A 23,441-nucleotide genomic window follows, 5' to 3' on the forward strand; every position below is an offset into this window, starting at 1 on the left:
CTTTTAAACACACCCACTTGGACTTTTGCAAGCCTCATTTGCATAACTACAAAAATGGTCATAACTTGGCCAAAAATGCTCGTTTTTAAAAAATAAAAACGTTACTGTAATCTACATTGCAGCGCCTATCTGCTGCAATAGCAGATAGGGGCTGCAAAATCTGGTGACAGAGCCTCTTTAAAGAGTGACTGTACTTTCTGCAAACGTTTGATATGTCAAAGAAACATCAGAAGTTTGGATCAGTTCAGGTGCCGACACCACCACCGTCGCTGAAACAAAGGTGCAGAAGTGCTCAGTGTGCATTTTAGGATGTGATTGGCGGTGCCTGTTAGACTGAAGGGTGCTCAGGCGATCCAAACTTCTGATATGTCTCTATGACATATCAAAAGTTTGCTGAAAGTACAGTTACTCTTGAAAGGTTATATACACCTTTGACACTGCTTTTTTTTATTTAATTGTTTATCAGTGTGATTGGTGCAACTTTGTTATTACTTTTTATTAAAATAATTTTTACTCTCTGAAATACAGCTGCTCTATATTCTGTATCTAGCGCTGAATTCTGTATCTGTCAGGTCCGCCTGACTGAAGAGATCATTGTCAGCGGGTCCTGTGTGTCTCTGACACGCAGGATCCACCTGTTGTCGATCACATCTAAGTTATGAACTGTCAGAGACACACAGGACCCGCTGACACCGAACCCGTCAGTCCCGCAGACCTGATGAATACTGGATTCAGTGCAAGATACAGCTGCTCTATATACAGAATACAAAGCAGCTGTATCTCAAAAAGTAAAAATAATTTTTAATAAAATGTATGTTGGGACGCTGCACCAATCACACTGATGCACAATTCTATTTAAAAAAAACAACAATGTCAATGGTGTACATAGCATTTAAGGCTCTTTTATACAGGCCATGTCGTATGGACGCTCTTTCTCCCGATTATTGCCTTCTGTAAACAGGGCAAATATCAGCCGATGAATGAGCAAACGTTAATGGTCGCTAGTCGGCAGCACATCTTTCCGTGTAAACAAGGGATCTGCTGCCGACAATATTCAAATGTATGGGATCATTCCATTGTAGTAACGATCGTCCGTCCCCATACTAATGAGCAAACGAGCGCCAATCCGCAAATTGTATTGCAAATTGGCGCTCGTTTAAAGGTGGTAAACACGGGCGATATCTGGCTGCGTAAAATTTAAATTACTCCAATTTAAAATTAGCTCTCTTGATATGGAGTAGAGGGAGCTCTGAGGCTCCAGGGTCTGGATACAATAAGCCTCTGCATGCTCTATGGTTGCGCCCTCCCTGCCAATGGTTCTTATTCTGCATTGACGTTCTTTCTGCCGTTTTCTCCACAGTCAGATCTGTTGCCATTGCATATATTTTAATATATATTTTTATGTGGTTCTGAAAAGTGCAGCATCCAATGCTTTCAGTACCCTAAACAATAAAGGGGTCCAGCTATAGGACATACTTGGGCAATAGAAGCCTGTGGGTACTGTACAGTGTACATATGACTTATGAGAAAACTAAGCCGAAGTCAATATAAAAAGAAAAACTGATCAGGTGTGACTGAAAATGTGAACCCAGACAGTGTGTTTGCAATAGAATGCGATTGGTCCAACCAAGGCTGGAAATCATCTGTTACGCTAAGGGTATGTTCACACGAGGGCGTCCGTAACGGCTGAAATTACGGGGATGTTTCAGCCTGAAAACATCCCCGTAATTTCAGCCGTACCGGCATGTGCAGGCGCTTGAACGCCGCGTCCATTACGGACGTAATTGGCGCTGCTATTCATTGGAGTCAATGAATAACGGCTCCAATTACGGCCAAAGAAGTGACAGGTCACTTCTTTGACGCGGGCGTCTATTTACGCGCCGTCATTTGACAGCGGCGCGTAAATAGACGCCTCGTGTGACCAGACAAACGTCTGCCCATTGCTTTCAATGGGCAGATGTTTGTCAGCGCTATTTTCGGCGCTATTTTCGGACGTAATTAGGGGAAAAAGCGCCCGAATTATGTCCGTAATTAGTGCGTGTGAACATACCCTAATACCATCTAGGGTCCTGTCTGTACAGACAGCAGCAGAATGGAGGACGTTGGAGGTGTAAGGCCCTGTTCACACTGAGGTTTTTGCAGGCAGAAAAAAAAATCTGCCTCAAAATTCATTCAGGAATTTTGAGGCAGATTTTGACCTGCAGCGTTTTTTTTGCCACGGTTTTCGCAGTGTTATTCGCCTACAGCCATTGAGGACCGTGGACAAAAAACGCAGTGAAAAATGCTCGGACACAAGCGCTTCAGGTTGTTTCTGCCTTACATTGATTTTAATGGAAGGTCAGAGGCAGAACTGCAACAAAAAGCCACCTGGGAAAAAAAAAAACGCCTCTGCCTCCCATTGAAATCATTAGGGGGCGAATTCGGCCGATTTATGGAGCGGATTACGACGCGGTTTGCACGTCAAAATCAGCGCCAAAAAACTCAGTGTGAACTGGGCCTTCAGGAATTTTGGGGCAGATTTTGACCTGCCTGCGCTTTTTGTTTTTGTGGTGTTTTTCGCCAACGGCCATTAAGGACTGTGGGCAAAAAACTGCGGAAAACGCATGGAAATGAGTGCCGCAGGTTTTTTCTGCCTCCCATTGATTTCAATGGGAGGTCAGAGGCAGAACCACGGCAATATGGGACATGCCGCTTTTTTCAGGGAAATCGTCTGGGAAAAAAACGCTTCTGCCTCTTTTTTGTATGTTTTTCGGCGCTGATTCCGATGCAGTTTCCTCATCAAAATTAAGTGCCAAAAAATTCAGTGTGAACTGGGCCTAAGGGGAAGGGGTCTCATACTCTATAATACAAGACGATGGCTATAACAGACTATTTGTCGGCAGTAATATCCTCTACATGGCAGCTGTTATTTTCTGCACCAGATCACAGTCTTTCCTGATAACTTTAGGGAAAAAGACGGAGAGAAAACTCTCCAGAACATGATACAAGATGCGCGCGCGGCCACTCTCTCACCTAAATTGATATTTATACCACTATTAAAGCTGTTAGCATTAGCTGTGTGCCTGGAAGTGGAAGGCGGATGGATTTTAAGTTTATATTTAGAGAGGCAAAGAGGAAAAATACGGGTTTTTAGCACGCATTTTCTCTCTGCAAATGATAGCCGGCCTTCCGAGGTCGTGTGGGAGAATATTGTAAGAGCACATTAATGCTGCTATTACCGCTAATGGAAAGCGAATCTTAGCAGTATTACTCTGGCTCCGACACACTAACCCTAGTGATGCCGTCTGCAGAAACCCATCACTTCTTTATAATCCACTGTACACTGACTGGGAAAGGTGTCAGGGCTTGAAATTTGTTTAACCCCAGTGTTTTCTGGCGTCAGCTATAAGTAACATACCACTTCGTCACGTCATTATGAAATCCTCATCCTCATCCTTGCCCTGTAGATTTCCCTCTTAGGCCTTTTTCACATGGGTTTTTTGGCACTGATTTTGAATCGGCCTCGTCGGAATCAGCGGCAAAAAAATGGCAGAAATCGCCCGCATTGATTTTAGTTGGAGGCAGAGGCGGCTTTTTCCCGAGTAGCATGTCCTTTATTGCCGCTGTTCTGCCTCTGACCTCCCATTGAAATCAATGGGAAGCAGAAAAAAACCTGCAGCTCTCGTCGTTTCCGAGCGTCTTTCGCAGCGTTTCCTTGCACTAGATTCAATAGCCAAGAGCGAAAAACGCAGTGAAAACCGCGGCAAAAAAGTGCAGGCAGGTCAGAATCTGCCTCAAAATTCTTGAAGGAATTCTGAGGCAGATTTTTTCTGCCTGCAAAAAAAACTCTGTGAACAGGGTATTAGGGAAGACCTCCCACAATACAATGCACTTCAACACTTCCGTATCTTGAAAGAACCTGTTCATGAATAGAACATCAAATCGACAATGAGGACTGATCACAGGCAATGCAGAAAAAGAGTAGAGGGCAATGTGACACAATAGAGCAATGTATATGTAATTCAGGGTCTATGAAGAGCTGGGTGAGTTTTGTAATGGCAGCGAATAATAGTTCAAGACACAAAGTTGGTCAGCACCTCCTGACAGTGTGAAATAATCCAGATATTCAGTGTTAGTTTATATAAGGGGTCTCAAATGGGAAGTTGACGGCCGCATTACTTTCAAATTTGTTACAATACGAAATTATTTGTTAATCAATTAGTTATTTGAACTACTATAAGGGCACGGCCAGACGTGGCGGATTTCCTCCGCAGCTGTCCGCATCAATGCCGCACCTAATCTGGGTTGCGGATTACGGCTGCGGATCTGCCCAAAATGTGCAGTAAATTGATGCGGACTAGCTGCTGCGGACTGCGGAAAAAGTGCTTCCCTTCTCTCTATCAGTGCAGGATATCAGTGCAGGATAGAGAGAAGGGACAGCACTTTCCCTAGTGAAAGTAAACTAATTTCATACTTACCGGCCGTTGTCTTGGTGACGCGTCCCTCTTTCGGCATCCAGCCCTACCTCCCTGGATGACGCGGCAGTCCATGTGACCGCTGCAGCCTGTGATTGGCTGCAGCTGTCACTTAGACTGAAACGTCATCCTGGGAAGCTGGACTGGAGACAGAAGCAGGGAGTTCTCGGTAAGTATGAACTTCTATTTTTTTTACAGGTTGCTGTATATTGGGATCGGTAGTCACTGTCCAGGGTGCAGAAACAGTTACTGCCGATCGCGTAACTCTTTCAGCACCCTGGACAGTGACTATTTACTGACGTCTCCTAGCAACGCTCCCGTAATTCCGGGAGCCCCATTGACTTCCTCAGTCTGGCTGTAGACCTAGAAATACATAGGTCCAGCCAGAATGAAGAAATGTCATGTTAAAAAAGCAAGACGCATCCGCAGCACACATGACATGTGCATGACAGCTGCGGACTTCATTGCGGAAATTAGAATCTCCATTGAAGTCAATGGAGAAATTCCGCCATGAGTCCGCAACCAGTCCGCCACTGCTCCGCAACAGACAGAGCATGCTGCAGACACCAAATTGCGCTCCGCAGCCTATGCTCCGCAGCGGAATTTTACGCATCGTCTAAACGAACACTTCTAAATTTAAGTGGAAGTCAATGGAGAAACGGCTCCGCTGCGGATTAACGCTGCGGAGTGTCCGCAGCGGAATTCAAGTGAAATTCCGCCACGTGTGAACCCAGCCTAAGGGAGAGTCCACACAGGTTTTTTTTACACGTTTTTTGACGTGGAAACCACGCCTGAAAACGCCTCCCATTCATTTCAATGGGAGGTGGGGGTGTTTTTTTCCCGCGAGCGGTAAAAACCGCTCGCAGGACAAATTAGCAAAATGCCCTTTCTTCGTGCGTTTACGTCTCTGACCTCCTATTATCATCAAAGGGAGGCAGTGAAAACAATTTTCGCTGCGTTTTTTGCTCGTTGCGCTCAATGGCCACGGGCAAAAAACGTCACGAAAAACGCGGCATACGGCGTGCAGGCAGATCAAAATATGCCTCAAAATTAGAGACGGAATTTTGAGGCAAACTTTTCTGCCTGCAAAAAACTCTGCGTGAATAGGGCCTCAGTGGCAGATTAAGTAGACCATAGGTCCGGGGCTGCAACCCAAACTTGGGCCCCTCTTCAGCAGCGCTGCCCTGCCGCTCCGTAACTATTGTTAACACTACCTTTTTGTTCAAGCATTAAGGCCTCATGCACACGGCCGTGCCTGTAATCACAAAGTATGAGAGCATAGCCCGCAAAATCCGGAAAGTAGGACATGTTCCATATTTCCCGGCACGTTTCTACGGCAGGCACGGACACCTTTCTGTAGCGCTACGGAAAGGTGTCTGCGGCCAATAAAACCAGTCCGCAATTACAGAGTTTTTCCATGGTTGTGTGCATGGGGCTTTACAAATGGGTGTTACGATTCCCCTTATCACAGGGCTGTGTCCCTACATACTGACAGGATCACATTGTGCAGGGACACATCCTCCTGACAAGGGTAATCGTCTATCAGTCCTGGACTGCACAAAGACTTTTTGTGAAATACAAGGATTTCCAATAATAAACATGTCAGGAGAGGTGACAGATTCTCTATAAATCTAGTGACTCACAGGTGACGACGTCTCAGATTCTAGTAGTTTTTTTCCCTCTTTTCTTCTCCATCTGGTCCAGAGTTCATGACGACTTCTCTCGGCCATGACCCATTTCTGCAGAATTTGTCACTCAGATGTCTTTGGCTCCTCACTTTTCCAACATTTCCACACCTATAAATGAAAATAAAGTTATCATGGTGCCACATACTGTACCCCTAAATATAATAGCACCAAACACTGCGCGCCTGAATATAATAATACCACACACTGTAAGACATCACATACACAGCCCCCTGTACATAGTGCCACACACAGCCCCCTGTACATAGTGTCACACACAGCCCCCTGTACATAGTGTCACACACAGCCCCCTGTAGATTTTACACACCCCCCATAGATAGCGCCACACACAGTCCCCTGTACATAGTGCCACACACAGCCCCTGTAGATATTACACACCCCCATAGATAGTGCCACACACAGCCCCCTGTACATAGTGCCACACACAGCCCCTGTGGATATTACACACCCCCATAGATAACGCCACTCACAGCTCCCTGTAGATATCACACATCCCCCTGTAGAGAGTGTTACACACGGCCCCCTATAGATACAAATGAATATCCCCCCAAACGGAAATCTTTAGCAAAATTTCCATCACCATTGAGATCAATGGTGATGCAAACGGAAGCTAAGGTTTCCATTTGCCTTTCCGTTGAGGGGTTAACCAGACGGAACCCCTCAACGGAAGGGCAGCGGTGATGTGAAGAGGGCCCATGTGTGATACTGTTTGTTGGGGCCCTGTATCTAAGCTTAACACATGGTAGGCTTTAAAGGTTGTCCAGTCCCTAAACATTGATGGCCTATCTTCAGTATAGGCCATCAATAGCTGATGGGTTGGGGTCAGACACCCGGGACACCCAACAATCATCTGTTTTGAAGGGGTTGCAGCATCTCGTACGAGTGCTGCTTCCCCTTCATTTCCCTCACTTGCTCACACTGTGAATCGCTGACACGACCATGTCGGCGATTCAGTGTGAGAAAGTGACCGGAATGAAGGGGAAGCAGCACTCGTACGAGCGGCTGCAACCCCTTCAAAACAGCTGATTGGCGGGGGTCCCGGGTGTCGGACCCCAACCCATCAGCAAGACACTAGAATTAAACTTACCTCCTCTTCGGCCGCAGGTCCTCACTCCATCAAGTGTCGTGACGTTATGCGCTGCGCACAGCGCACAGCGCTGTGACGTCAGAACCTCCGATGCGCTCCAGGAAGAGGAGGGGTAAGTACTGTCAGTTACTATAGTAACAGAGGCCCGTGTAGTTTATTACATAGGCCCCAGTTACTATGGTAACTTTTCATTGATGTGTGAATGTGGCTGCCGTTAGCACCGGGGCCCCCTCCGGTGCTAGCGAAGCCCCACCAGGCATGAGGTGGGCCATGTGATCATGTGTGGTTCGGCCGGCCATGGGCCCCCCCCGGGAGCCTTGGGCCCTGGGCGGCCGCCTGAACCGCCCTAATGATAATCTGCCACTGGCCATCATGTAAGTTTGCCCCCAGTTTCCTCGGACCATTCGAGGTCCTGCAGCAGATCAACCCTGTCGCCTACAAGCTTCGACTGCCTCCTACCCTGAGGATTCCCAACTCCTTCCATGTCTCCCTCCTGAAACCAGTGATCCTGAACCGCTATTCCAAGACTCCCAGCCCTACGGTTGCCTCCAGCGGCCCCTCTGACATCTTTGAGGTCTAGGAGATCTTGGACACCAAGAGAGTGAGAGGAAAGACTTTTTATTTGGTGGATTGGAGGGGGTTTGGTCCTGAAGAGAGGTCCTGGGAGCCAGAGGAAAACCTCAATGCCCCTACTCTTCTGAAGAAGTTTCTATCTCGCTCTGGTCCCAAGAAGAGGGGGCGTAAGAGGGGGGATACTGTAATGTCCGTGGCTGCGGGCTGTCAGCTCCAACCTCCCCCTGACAGCCGCAGTCACGAGTCGGCAAGCGCTGGCCCCAGCCTCCTCCTCAGGGGACGCCAGTGCTCGCGTCCACTCACCTCTGCCGGATATCGTAGGGTGCGCGCGCACGCTCGTGCGCGCTCTTAAAGGGGCAGCGCGCGCACCGGACCTCATGGATGAACTTTGACTCGTTAGTACCTTGGACTATAAGGGCATGACCACACATGGCGGAATTCCTCCGCAACTGTCCGCATCAATGCCGCACAGAATCTGCGTTGCAGATTCTGCAGCGGATCTGCACAAAATGTGCAGAAAATTGATGCGGACTGGCCGCTGCGGACTGCAGGAAAAGTGCTTCTCTTCTCCCTATTCAGTGCAGGATAGAGAGAAGGGACAGCACTTTCCCTAGTGAAAGTCAAAGAATTTCATACTTACCGCCCGTTGTCTTGGTGACGCGTCCCTCTTTCGGCATCCGGCCCGACCTCCCTGGATGACGCTCCAGTCCATGTGACCGCTGCAGCCTGTGCTTGGCCTGTGATTGGCCTGTGATTCACTTACACTGAAACGTCATCCTGGGAGGCCGGACTGGAGACAGACGCAGGGAGTTCTCGGTAAGTATGAACTTATATTTTTTTTTACAGATAGATGTATATTGGGATCGGTAGTCACTGTCCCGGGTGCAGAAACAGTTACTGCTGATCGCGTAACTCTTTCAGCACCCTGGACAGTGACTATTTACAGACGTCTCCTAGCAACGCTCCCGTCATTACGGGAGCCCCATTGACTTCCTCAGTCTGGCTGTAGACCTAGAAATACATAGGTCCAGCCAGAATGAAGAAATGTCATGGTAGTAAAAACAATACGCTCCGCAGCACACATAAGATCTGCGGACTTCATTGCGGAATTTTGACTCTCCATTGAAGTCAATGGAGAAATTCCGCCATGAGTCCGCAACCAGTCCGCCACTGCTCCGCAACAGACAGAGCATGCTGCGGACACCAAATTCCGCTCCGCAGCCTATGCTCCGCAGCGGAATTGTACGCATCGTGTAAACGAACACTGCTAAATTAAAGTGAAAGTCAATGGAGAAACGGCTCCGCTGCGGATTAACGCTGCGGAGTGTCCGCAGCGGAATTTAAGTGAAATTCCGCTATGTGTGAACCCGCCCTAAGAGGTGTCCAGTCCCCTAGTTCTATGCCTGAGCGTTGTTGTGTTCCCTAGTTTGTCTATGTGATGGCCTCCTAGTGTTTCCTGTTCCAGTCCCTGTTCCAGTCCCTGTACCTATACCTGTTTCCAGTTCCTGTTCCTAGCAATCCATACCTTCCTGGTCTAGCACTGAGCTGTGCCAAAGTCGTGCCGTGCTGCATCCACGTCTGACCTGCTTCACCTTGCCTGATGTTCGCCTGCTACCTAAGTCCCAGCCGAGCCTGCCCTGCTGCTGTCTGAGCTGCCACAGGTACCTATAGAACTTTAGACATTCACCTGCGTCCTGTTGGTCAGCTGCCTTACCGCTATGGCGGTACGGCCCAGTGAGTCTACAGACCCTTCGTGACACTGGGCATAAAACTGAGTCTGGGCTATCATTTGGCATCATTCGTTCCGAGTCAAAACGTTTTAATTTTCCATCGATGGAGCTGTACAATGGCTGGTTTATTGTGGGACAAGCTATAGGGTTTTCTTTTACCATTTTGGGGTACATGCGACTTTATCACTATTTATTCAAATTTTTAGGAGATGAGGAGACAAAAAAAGGTAATTCTGCCATTGTTTTTTTTCTCTTTTTTTATGGCGTTCATCGTGCGGTATAAATGACATGTTAATTTTATTTTGCGGGTTAATGCAATTGTGCCGATACCAAATTTATATCGCTCTGTATGTCTTACTACTTTCACACAATAGAAAAAACGTATTTTCTATAAAAAGAAATCATGTTTTTGTGTTGCTATATTCTGAGAGCCATATTTTTTTATTTTTTTGTTGATGGAGCTGTGTAAGTGCTTGTTTTTTGCAGGGCGAGCTGTAGTTTTTATTTGTATCATTCTAGGGTTCATGTGAGGTTTTGATAACTTTTGCATTTTGCGTAATTTTTTTGGGTAAGTGAGGGGACCAATAATAAGCAATTCTGACAGGATAAGTCATGTGATATTTGTATAGTTCAGGTTTTTACGAATGAGAGAGATATTATTTCTAGTATATAGAGTAGAGCAGTTCTGGTGAATATATAAAGATATTTGTATGTAGACAGACATAAGTGGCATGTATGTACTCTGCACATTTTTAAGAGTAACTAAACTTTAAAAAAACTTTTGACATGTCATAGTTCTGATCGGTGGTGGTCCGAGCACTGAAACCCCCACCGATCGCTAAAACGAAGCAGCAGAAGCGATCGAGTGAGCGCTGTGTTGCTTAGTTTCTGCTATGATTTTCTTAGAAAGCCGAGCAGGTGGTGTATGGACTTAATAGAAAGTCTTTAACCCCTTACATGGCTCGATCAGCTTTTTGGCGTTAAGCCGCACAGAAATGAAGCGGCACAGTTCTCACCCGATCGCTTCTGCTGCCTCATTTTAGTGATCAATGGGGGTTTCAGTGCTCGGACCCCCATCGATCAAAACTTTTGACATGTCACTATGACATGTCAAAAGTTTTTTGAAAGTTTAGTTACCCTTTAAATGATTATTGTTAGGAGGTATTGTGTTGTGTCTCAGGCTCTTCTAGGGTCGGGCTTTTAGCTTTGCTTTGCTGCAAAATTGCATAAGGGCGACCATAAGTGTAAAGTGCTGGGTGGCATATTTACAATGTGCTTGTTGTCTTTTTTTCATAGAATATATGGGTTTGGGGGTGTAATATTATTATTATTTTATTTTTATTTTTTTTAATCTAAGACTTCAGGTTTCTTTTGTGTAAAGTTTAAAATTAGTTGCAGCAGCGAAAGTGTTAAAAGGTTTTATCCTGGTTAAGAAACATTTTACATCAGTATATAATAAAGTTGCAGTTCATAAAAAAACAATAAGGTGAATTTATGAAAACCTCCGCTCTTGACTTTATATTCGACCTGTCTGGCCGCACTTGGATTAACCACAGATAATGTCACATTTAAATTGCCCTTCACTGCTATTAAATTACAGAAACTCATAAGGGGCACTCTACCTGACAAATGAATAGGTCCCAGTTCCCCGTAAAATGTGAAATTGATTGCAGTCTTTTTAAGGATCCTTTAATTTGTCCAATGTATCATTCATCCTCTTGTAGAATTCGCTCTACGGTATGTTGTATTTTTTAGGGCGCACCTTCCTTTCAGTCTCCGTAAAAGCCTCAAAGTCATTTACCGTCACTGATGTCACGCAATAAAAATCTCAGAGAAACACTTGATATTCTGTGATAATGACTTGCTTAAAATTCTGTGTTAACAGCACATATGTCCTGGTTCAAAAAGAATCTCGCATAGCATGCTAATATTATCAATTATTTATAAGCCACCGTACAATATGGGAGGTGCAAGACGGCGGCAGACATAAGATGCATGAATATATTTATTACATGCCAGCTTTAGTTAAAAAAATAATAACATCAGCGTTGGAATATGTGTCAACACTCAGCATTTTCTATAAAGGAACTTTCGAAATTAAAATAAATAAGAGTTTGGGAACAGCCTCATAAAGCGCTCAGATGAAATCTAACGGCAAAATGCAATTATCTCATTGTTTTGTTTAGAAGAAGTCGAATGCAAGTGTTGATTTTTGTATGTAAGCAAAATATTAAATTGTTTTGTTTATCTTGTAATCTTCTTCTTTACAATGTTTCACTTTATTTTTCGCCTCTTCAGTTATCTCTAATGAATAGTACAGGATAAAACAATGAAGATATTGGTTATAGTCTTCTAACATGAGCTGTGGGAAAAGTCAACATTCATTTCAGGTACAATATACTATACAATCGGAACCCCAGAACAGAATCACTTGGGGTACAGGATAATGACACACTGACACTTGGGGTACAGGATAATGAAACACTAACACTTGGGGTACAGGATAATGAAACATTAACACTTGGGGTACAGGATAATGATACACTGACACTTGGGGTACAGGATAATGATACACTGACACTTGTGTACAGAGTAATGACACTAACACTTGAGGTACAGGATAATGACACACTGACACTTGGGATACAGGATAATGAAACATTAACACTTGGTTTACAGGATAATGAAACATTAACACTTGGTTTACAGGATAATGATACACTGACACTTGGGGTACAGGATCATGATACACTGAAACTTGGGGTACAGGATAATGATACACTGACACTTGGGGTACAGGATAATGATACACTGACACTTGGGGTATAGGATAAGGACACTGACACTTGGGGTACAGGATAATGATACACTGACACTTGGGATACAGGATAATGACACTGACACTTGGGGTACAGGATAATGACACTGACACTTGGGGTACAGGATAATGATAAACTGACACTTGTGGTACAGGATAATGATCAACTGACACTTGAGGAACAGGATAATGACACTGACACTTGGGGTACAGGATAATGACACTGACACTTGAGGTACAAGATAATGATAAACTGACACTTGGGGTACAGGATAATGATACACTGACACTTGGGGTACAGGATAATGAGACACTCACTTGGGGTACAGGATAATGAGACACACACTTGGGGTACAGGATAATAATATACTGACACTTGGGGTACAGGATAATGATACACTGACACTTGGGGTACAGGATAATGATACACTGACACTTGGGGTACAGGATAATGATACACTGATACTTGGGGTACAGGATAATGACACTGACACTTGGGGCACAGGATAATGACACACTGACACTTGGGGCACAGGATAATGACACACTGACACTTGGGGTACATGATGATGTCACGCTGACACTTTGGCTACAGGAAGATGTCACGCTTACACTTGGACTACAGGATGATGTCAGACTGACACTTGGGGTACAGGATGATGTCACACTGACACTTGGGGTGCAGAATATTGACACGCTGACACGTAATAAAATATCTACGAAGTACATTGATCCTGTGAAGCAATATAACAATCATTCTCAGGGTCTGGTGTATCTTTTCAGTGTTACATTACGGCTTTGCTTTTAAAGTCAGTGACTATGACATCATGTGATAATATTCATGCAGGCTGCTATATTTATCATATCTTATGACTGGCAGTGGGAGATAATGGGCGATCGTTCAGAGCCATCCCAGTTTCTAGAACGGCACCTGATTTACATTTTATCAAAACATTATTCGTCTGCTATAATCCGCCCCTCACACATTGCCAGCTGATAACCCGAGTGATTCTCTGTTGTTTTAGGGTAGATAGTTTCTTACTTTTAACTTAATCGCCTGAACTGATTCCAAGTACATAATATCTGCATTTATTGTGCTTCTTGTATTTAGATTTGAGGAATCTGTCAGATGCAGAAATGTCTTTGGATTTTGACATCTATGTCTCCTATACCCCCTTCCTGGGAAGTGCTTATCATGAGTTAGGAAGCAAGTATGTGATAAATGCTAATCGTAATATGTGGCAACTCTCACATGTGCGTCATATGGGCGTGGAGGTGTCTTATCGACCCCTGACTGGCACTTTAAAGGGATGTATATATATATCTATCTATCTCTACAACTGGGTTTACAAAGACGAGACGTTTCAGAAAAACACAATTTGAAATGGTTTGTAGGCGATAACTATTTTAGAGCACATAATAATAATAATAATAATAATAATAATAATAATAATAACATCTACATTCACCCTATGATATACTTGGAGGCAGCCTATTATTCTGTGTTATCACTAGGGTTGGACCGGCCCACCAGAGGACAAGAAGAACCTTCGTTTGGCCCAGGACTCGACATGATAATGGGCCCCAGCCTGTAGAAGGCTCATCACTGGACGGTGGATTTGCAGTCTCGACTTCTCTGGCAGGCTCAATATGTCAAATCCGATTCTGGGTAGGACCCAATGGATCCTTCCAATTGTCATCCCTGGATTCATAACTGGACTTGTAGAGGATGGGATTAATAGCACTATTTCTATTTTTGCAGATGACACCAAGCAATGTAGTAATGTTCAGTCTATGGAAGATGTTCGTGAATTGCAAGCGGATTTAAAGAGGCTCTGTCACCACATTATAAGTGGCCTATATTGAACATAATATGATCGGCGCTGTAATGTAGATTACAGCAGTGTTTTTTATTTCGAAAAACGATCATTTTTGACGGAGTTATGACCTATTTTAGCTTTATGCCACTGGCGTAGCTATAGGGGTCGCAGCGGTCGCAATTGCGACCGGGCCCCGAAGCCAGGGGGGCCCACGGCCCCCCGCACCACATCAATAAAAAGTTACTATAGTAACTCGGGCCGCGGGCCCCTGTTACTATAGTAACATACTTTACTTACCTTCCTGGTTCCGGATCGCAGCGGAGGTCCTGACGGCAAGCGCTGTGCGCAGCGCATGACGTCTCAGCGCTATGCCGCCGCGCACAGCATCGAGACTACAGAACTCCCGCCGCGGCCGAAGAGGAAGGTAAGGTTAGCCCTGACTGGCGGGGTCTGACTCCCGGGACCCGCCAATCAGCTGTTTTGAAGGGGCCGCAGCACTCGTACGAGAGCTGCTCCCCTTCATTCCTGTCACTTCATTCCGGTCACACTGTGAATCGGTGTCGGCGATTCACAGTGTGAGCGAGTAGTGAAATGAAGGGGAAGCAGCTCTCGTACGAGTGCTGCGGCCCCTTCAAAACAGCTGATTTGCGGGTCCCGGGCGACACATCAGCTATTGATGGCCTATTCTGTGGATAGGCCATCAATGTTTAGGGACTGCACAACCCCTAAGCCTACGATGTATCAGGCTTAGGGGGCCCATGAGACAGGATCACAGATTGTGTGATCCTGTCTGCTGGGCCCTGTATCTAAGCCAATCACATGGTAGGCTTAGATACATGGCCCATGCGTGATCCTGTCTGCTGGGCCCTGTATCTAAGCCTACCACACTGTAGGTTTAGATACAGGGCCCCAGCACACACTAATCTTATACTGTATAAGATTACTGTCTGCTGGACCCTGTATCTAAGCCTACCTTGTGGTAGGCTTAGATACAGGGTCCCACAGACAGTATCACACATGGGCCCTGTATCTAAGCCTTAGGGTATGTGCACAGACACTAATTACGTCCGTAATTGACGGACGTATTTCGGCCGCAAGTACCGGACCGAACACAGTGCAGGGAGCCGGGCTCCTAGCATTATAGTTATGTACGATTCTAGGAGTCCCTGGCTCGCTGCAGGACAACTGTCCCATACTGTAATCATGTTTTCAGTACGGGACAGTTGTCCGGCAGCGAGGCAGGGACTCCTAGCGTCCAGTACTTGCGGCCGAAATACGTCCGTCAATTACGGACGTAATTAGTGTGTGTGCACATACCCTAACACATGTGTTACTAATCATTTTTTGTGTGTTTTCTTACAGGTTCGGTCGTTGGACTACGGCGGATTCCAGGACTACTTCGATGACAGCTTTTTTTTTTATTAATAAAATGGTTAATGAGGGCTGTGTGGTTTTTTTTTTTTTATTTCAATAAAATATTTTTTCTATGTCTTTGTGTTTTTTTTTTTTAAACTATATTACTACCGCCTTAGTAATGGCCGCCGGCTGATTGACAGCATCCATTGCTAAGGCGGGGCTTAGTGTTAGCAGGTATAGAGGCTAACACTAACCCCCATTATTACCCCGTTACCCACCACCACCAGGGGTGCTGGGAAGAGCCGGGTACCATCCAGTACTGTAGTGATGGTTGGCCACTGGGGTGGCCGCAGGCTGGTATTATCAGGAGGGGAAAGGTCAAAAACAGTGGCCCTTCCCATTCTGGTAATGCTGCCTGCTGCTGCTTTATTGTATCTGGCTGGTTATGAAAATGGGGGGGACCCCACGTCATTTAAAAAAAAAATAAATAAATAAATAATTGGAAAGAACGATGTCGGGTCCCCCCCAATTTTCATAACCAGCCAGATACAACACAGCAGCAGCAGGCAGTATTACAAGGGTGGGAGGGCCACTGTTTTTGGCCTTCCCCAGCCTAATACTACCAGCCTGCGGCCACCCCGGTGCCTGCCCGTCACTACAGATGGTCGGGTACTGGTTTGTACCCGGCTCTTCCCAGTACCCCTGGTGGCGGTGGGTACCGGGGTGATAATGGGGTTTAGTGTTGGCCTCTGCACCGCCTAACATTAAGCCTCGCCTTAGTAATGGAGGTTGTCAATCAGCCAGCGGCCATTACTAAGGCGGTAGTAATAAAGTTTAAAAAGATACAAGCACATAGAAAAAATATTTTATTGAAATAAAAAAACACAACCCTCATTAACCATTTTATTGAGAATAAAAAAAACGCCGTCATTGAAGTCCTCAAATCCGAAGTCCAACAACCGAACCTGTAAAAAAAACACAAACACAAAAATAATCAGTAACACATAAAGAAGCAAAATGTCAGCGAGCTGGGCCCTGTATCTAATCCTATCATGTGTGATACAGTCTGCTGAGCTGTGTATCTAATCCAATCATGTATGATACTGTCTGCTGGGCCCTATATCTAATCCGATCATGTGTGATACTGTCTGCTGGGCCACTGTATCTAATCCTATCATGTGTGATACTGTCTGCTGAGCTGTGTATCTAATCCTATCGTGTGATACTGCCTTCTGAGCCACTGTATCTAATCCTATCATGTGTGATACTGTCTGCTGAGCCACTGTATCTAATCCTATCATGTGTGGTACTGTCTGCTGAGCCACTGTATCTAATCCTATCATGTGTGGTACTGTCTGCTGAGCCACTGTATCTAATCCTATCATGTGTGATACTGTCTGCTGGGCCACTGTATCTAATCCTATCATGTGTGATACTGTCTGCTGAGCTGTGTATCTAATCCTATCATGTGTGATACTGCCTTCTGAGCCACTGTATCTAATCCTATCATGTGTGATACTGTCTGCTCAGCCACTGTATCTAATCCTATCCATAGTTTATAGGGTCGTAGTGCTATAGATATGCTATGCTGTCTCATATACACACTATTTTTTGTGGCGGACACATATGTATTGGGGCTATTTCCCGGACATTTTAAGCCCTAAGGGTATGTTCACACGGCAGCGTCCGTTACGGCTGAAATTACGGTGCTGTTTTCAGGAGAAAACAGCACCGTAATTTCAGCCGTAATGGCATGTGGAGGCGTCTTTTGCTGCGTCCATTACGGAAGTAACTGAAGCTGGTTTTCCATGGAGTCCATGGAAAACGGCTCCATTTACGTCTGGAGAAGTGACAGGCACTTTTTTACGCGCCGCCTTTTGACAGCGACGCGTAAACAAAAATGACCGTCGGCACAGAACATCGTAAGACCCATTCAAATGAATGGGCAGATGTTTGCCGACGCTTTTGAGCCGCATTTTTGAGCCGTAATTCAATGCTAAAACGCCCTAATTACATCCGTAAATAGTGTGTGTGAACCCAGCCTTAGTGACGCCCCCGGCTGCTAGTGCTGCATTGTTGGGTCACTTAGGAGACCCAGCGATGCAGCTGAAAGTGGACCGTCGGCCATGAGAAGTTTGCGGGGGGGGGGGCCCAGTAAGAATTTTTGCATCGGGGCCCATGAGCCTCTAGCTACGCCCCTGCTTTATGCTAATGAGTTTCTTAATGGACAACTGGGCTTGTTTTACTTTTTGACCAAGTGGGCGTTGTGGAGAGAAGTGTATGACGCTGACCAATCAGTGACCAATCAGTGACCAATCAGCGACCAATCAGCGACCAAACAGCGACCAATCAGCGACCAATCAGCGACCAATCAGTGACCAATCATTGACCAATCAGCGTCATACACTTCTCTCCATTCATTTACACAGCACATAGTGATATAGCTATATCGCTATGTGCCGCCACATAAACACACTATAACGTTACTGCAGTGTCCTGACAATGAATATACATTACTTCCAGCCAGGACGTGATGTCTATTGAGAATTCTGATACTTCTGTAGCGTCTGTGTGATATTTACAGCAAGGCAAGCGTAATCTCGTTTTAAATGACAGGTTACATCGTAATCTCGCGAGATTATGCTTGCCTTGCTGTAAAGAAACTCCTTAGCATAAAGCTAAAATAGGTCATAACTCTGTCGAAAATTATCGTTTTTCTAAATAAAAAACACTGCTGTATCTACATTACAGCGCCAATCACAACATGTACAATATAGGCCACTTATAATGTGGTGACAGAGCCTCTTTAAACGAATCTGAGTGTTTGGGCGTCCACTTGGCAAATGAGGTTTAATGTAGATAAATGTAAAGTTATGCACCTGGGTACGAACAACCTGCAAGCATCATATGTCCTAGGGGAGCTATACTGGGGGAGTCACTTGTTGAGAAGGATCTGGGTGTAATAATCTGCAGGTGTCATATGTCCTAGGGGGAGCTACTCTGGGGGAGTCACTTGTTGAGAAGGATCTGGGTGTAATAATCTGCAAGCATCATATGTCCTAAGGGGGAGCTACTCTGAGGGAGTCACTTGTTGAGAAGGATCTGGGTGTAATAATCTGCATGCATCATATGTCCTAGGGGGAGCTACACTGGGGGAGTCACTTGTGGAGGATCTGGGTGTAATAATCTGCAGCATAATATGTCCTAGGGGGAGCTACACTGGGGGAGTCACTTGTGGAGAAGGATCTGGGTGTAATAATCTGCATGTATTATATGTCCTAGGGGGCGCTACACTGGGGGGTCACTTGTTGAGAAGGATCTGGGTGTAATAATCTGCAGCATCATATGTCCTAGGGGGAGCTACACTGGGGGAGTCACTTGTGGAGAAGGATCTGGGTGTAATAATCTGCATGTATTATATGTCCTAGGGGGCGTTACACTGGGGGAGTCACTTGTTGAGAAGGATCTGGGTGTACTTGTAAATCATAAACTAAATAACAGCACAATGTCAATCAGCTGTTTCAAGGGCCAGCAAGATATTGTCGTGTATTATAGAGGCCTGGACTCGCGGGACAGGGATGTAATATTACCACTTTACAAAGCATTAGTGAGGCCTCATCTTGAATATGCAGTTCAGTTCTGGGCTCCAGTTCATAGAAAGGATGAAAAATACAAAGAAGAGCAACGAAGCTAATAAGGGGCGCGGAGAATCTAAGTTATTTGGAAAGATTAAAAGAACTAAACCTATTTATCCATAAGAAGAGACGACTAAGGGGGGACATGATTAGCTTATATAAATATATTAATGGCACATACAAAAATATGGTGAAATCCTGTTCCATGTAAAACCCCCTCAAAAAACAAGGGGGCGCTCCCTCCGTCTGGAGAAAAAAGGTTCAACCTGCAGAGGCGACAAGTCTTCTTTACTGTGAGAACTGTGAATCTATGGAATAGTCACCGCAGGAGCCGTCACAGCAGGGACAGGAGATGCTGCAAAAAAGGCAAAGATCATTTCCTAGAACAAAAAAATATCAGCTCCTGTGACAATGTGTAGAAATTTTTTACTTCCCTTTTCCCGTCCCTTGGTTGAACTTGATGGACATGTGCCTTTTTTCAACCGTACTAACTATGTAACTATGTAACTATGTAACTATGTGTAACTATATAACTATGTAACTATGTAACGATGTAATAACAGGAAGCTACGTCCACAAATCAGTACATTTCCCTTTCATGTCACTCCTATCCATTGGCATCTGGGTTTCCTGCAATATTTAATATGCAGATTTTGCGAATTCTACTGGTAAAATTTATACAGAAATCATCTTGCAATTGAAATTGTTGGTCCTGTACAGATATGAATTACATTAATCTCCGGTAGACTTTGCACCTGACATCCCCCACGCTTGTTGTCTTTCTAGTTTGGAGAATAAATATGCAACTAGCGAGACATAATCAGGATGTTTTCGTCTGTCGCACAACATTCGTAAATGAAGGGGCAATGAGATTGTCTTATTTATATCTGACTGCAGGAATAACAATGAATATGAATTGTCCTCGGCGCTAATAGACGTGAGGGGAAGTCAAACGGTAACTGCGACATAGCAGCTTCCACCTGCACTTGGCATGGTCCTTCTGTCGCGGCTGCCGCAGATGGTTGGCTGTATAATAAGACGTAAGGATGAATGACATAACTGAGATGAGAGCCGCTGATTTAAATTCTCTGGCAATAATGACTTCACTCTGTGGGGACGGGAGGGAGGCTGGGAGGACGGAGAGCAGAATTCGGCCTAAAATTTAACTTTATGATGTGCTCTATATGCCTCACACAATCTTTATAGCACGGCTTTCTCTCTCTCTTTCTCTGTCTCGCTCTCTTTTTCCCCCTTTCCTCAATAAATATAAATGTCACCGATATAAATAAAGTAGATTAGGGCTTCCTGACCTTTTCTAACAAAGGCCTGTCGCTTCGTCAAAACCATTTTATGACAAGCCGATGAATTAACCCTTGTGATGCTGGGCATTAAAAAGGGATCGTCGTTCGCTTTATACTGTGAAGGTTAAAATATTTATCATAGAATTACGCATTAGAGACACGAAACAAAATTGTCATTTCCGATGGTAGAGGAGGGATAGCTCATTACGAGTAAGGCTGAGCTGGATCTCTGGCAAACATGAACGTAGGTATCACGTTGGGTACGTGGACCCACTGGGCCGTACCGCCTTGACGGTATGGCAGCTGGCCAACAGGATACAGGTCACAGTTTATAGTTCATATAGGTGTACCAGTGATAGCTCAGATAGTAGCAAGACAGGCTCGGCTGGGACTAAGGCAGCAGGCAGGCACAGACGTGGTGAAGCAGGACAGGCGTAGTACTCAGCACAGCACGACTCCAACTCAATACGGCTCTTGACCAGGATAGCGCAAGATACAGGTTACAGGTAGCAGGAACGGGGAACACTGGGAACTGGAAAACACTGGGAACTGGAAAAACACTTAGGAGACCATTTGCATAGACAGACTAGGGTAACGACAACAAAGCTCAGGCAACGCAGGAAGGGGTTGGGCCTTTCTTATAGTCCAGGGTGCTCTGGGAGCAATCAGCTCAATCTCACACCTGTGTGCACTTTGGCTCCATACACTTCTCTCCACAACGCCCACTTGGTCAAAAAGTAAAACACGCCCAGTTGTCCATTCAGAAACTCATTAGCATAAAGCTAATATAGGTCATAACTCCGTCAAAAATGATCGTTTTTCTAAATAAAAAACACTGCAGTAATATACATTACAGCACCGATCATATAATGTACAATATAGGCCACTTATAATGTGGTGACAGAGCCTCTTTAAGGTTGGACTGAGCTCGCGAGCACACCCTGGTGGTCACTGTTGAACAGGACGGCCGCATGTGCAGAGATCTCTGGAGAGAAGGGCGTCGACCGAATGGAAGGAGTTCAGTAGGTACTGTCATAGAGTCATAAATGAAAAAATGTTGTCCACTCACCATGCACTTAATCCTAGACACCACGCTTGTACTGTGTTGGTGTTCGGGAGTAGACTCCACATTGGTAACAGATGATAATGCACAGTAATAAGCAGATGTCCGGGACACGATTCAAATAAAAATAACTAAAAAAGTAAAATTTCCAGGAAAGACGCTTACGCGTTTCTAACCAGCAGGTTCTTACTCATAGCTGATTATTGCTATTATAGCACCGTCCTTTACTGCTGTGATGGGACTAATGGAGTTGGTTTCCAATAGGTAGGGTTGCAATTTGTTTGTTTCACCATCTCCAAAGGCATGTCAAAATTAAAGGGGTTCTTTGGTTTAGTAAATCAATTTTCAAATACTCTATTAGGTAATTAGGAGTTTATGGAGTGGGATCTGCCATTTAGGGCCACCCTTCAACAACCAGAGCAGAGAGCGACTACAAAGAGTGTCTCTTACTCTGGAGGACCTGGCACGTCCATGCATGATAACAGCTGCTCATTGATTTTAATAGGCACCGTGTAATACTTCATATGACCAGTGGTGGCGCTGCAGGAAAATTGAGCACTTGTTGTGAAGTTCTCTCACAGATTATAATTGATTATAATGTATTTCCTACAGCAGGCAGCCACTTAATAAGCAGTGATTGAATAAATTGACCTAAGGTTTACGTCTTGGTACAAGTGATGGGAAGAGGGACACAAGGGCTGACATCATGAGTTACACTGGGGCTCCCTTCTCTGTGGCAGTGATTAATATATCAAGTCCCCCCCCCCCCCCCTTTGCATTTTCCTTCTTTTTCACAGTTTCAAATCTTAGTTTAAAACCCTCATCACTAAGCCCTCTTACACACGACTGAGTGCCACTTGGGCCATTTTTCACGGCATCCGAGTGGCACCCAATAGTTTTCACGGACCCATTCACTTTAGTGGGTGACTTGGGTCCGTGAAAATGGACCCGACTCTCCGATCCATGGAAAGGTAGAACATGTCCTATCTTTCCACAGATCACGAACAGGAGGGTCATGTGCATTAGGGCTAAGTAGTGGTTGCAGCCCCAGCGATATTTATAAAAATGTTTTGCAAGTTTCTAGTAATATGGACTTGTTTAAAGTAAATTACTACCCAATATAAAAATATTGAATCTTTTTTTTCTTTCTAACCTGCAGATGAGAAAAACGTCAACAAGACATGGGAAATCCACAAAAAAGTACAATATACAACTTTATGACCAAGATGGGGATTTGTGATGATAATTCTGGTGCGTCACTGGGAAATAAACAGGAGTTGGTTCGGAAAATGTCTCTAAAGAGGTAAAACAAGTCTCTATATTCCTCCCCCAGGCTCATTGATTCCAGCTTTTGGATGTGGACTACAACCTGAGGGCCAAGGAAACGTAAGGGGGTCTTACACTGATCGATTATCGGGCAGATCATTAGTTCATAGAACGCTCGTTGCCAATAATTACCCTGTGTAAAAAGGGCAGCGATCAGAAGATGAATGAGCAAACGCTGGATCATCTGCTGGTCGTATAGTTTCAAAAAATGAAATATTGTCATTGTCGGCAGCTCATCTTGGTGTGTAAACAGGAGACGCGCTGCCGACATGATAATAATGTATGGGGACGAGCGATCGGAGTAACGACCGCTCGTCCCCATCCATAGCTCCGTGTGACAGAACCAAACGAGCGCGATTAACGGTGTCCCTATAAACTTTTAGTAATAATCAATTATTCAGCTTGAGTGATATAATAATTATTGATAGCACCAGCATCTTATGTGGCGATGTACAGTCTGATACATTTGACATCTGCTACAAAGCAGGAAGCAATGTCGTTGTATCTTGAGCCGTGTATTATAAAGTATTACAGTCCATATCCCAGCATTGTATCACTGGCTCCTACCACTG

The 23,441-nt window shown here is 45.0% G+C and overlaps 1 long non-coding RNA gene across 1 annotated transcript in view; it reads left to right on the plus strand.

Annotated features, from left to right (window-relative positions):
• LOC142657558 (uncharacterized) overlaps positions 1-22,837 on the plus strand; it is a 38,793-nt gene extending 15,956 nt beyond the window's left edge. Inside the window, exon 3 of the long non-coding RNA XR_012849940.1 lies at positions 22,703-22,837. This is a non-coding gene — a long non-coding RNA (uncharacterized LOC142657558). The remainder of the gene's footprint in view (positions 1-22,702) is intronic.
• The last annotated feature ends 604 nt before the right edge of the window (positions 22,838-23,441 follow it).

This window comes from Rhinoderma darwinii, chromosome 7, assembly GCF_050947455.1.
Source record: "Rhinoderma darwinii isolate aRhiDar2 chromosome 7, aRhiDar2.hap1, whole genome shotgun sequence".
Taxonomy (NCBI): Eukaryota; Metazoa; Chordata; class Amphibia; order Anura; family Rhinodermatidae; genus Rhinoderma; species Rhinoderma darwinii.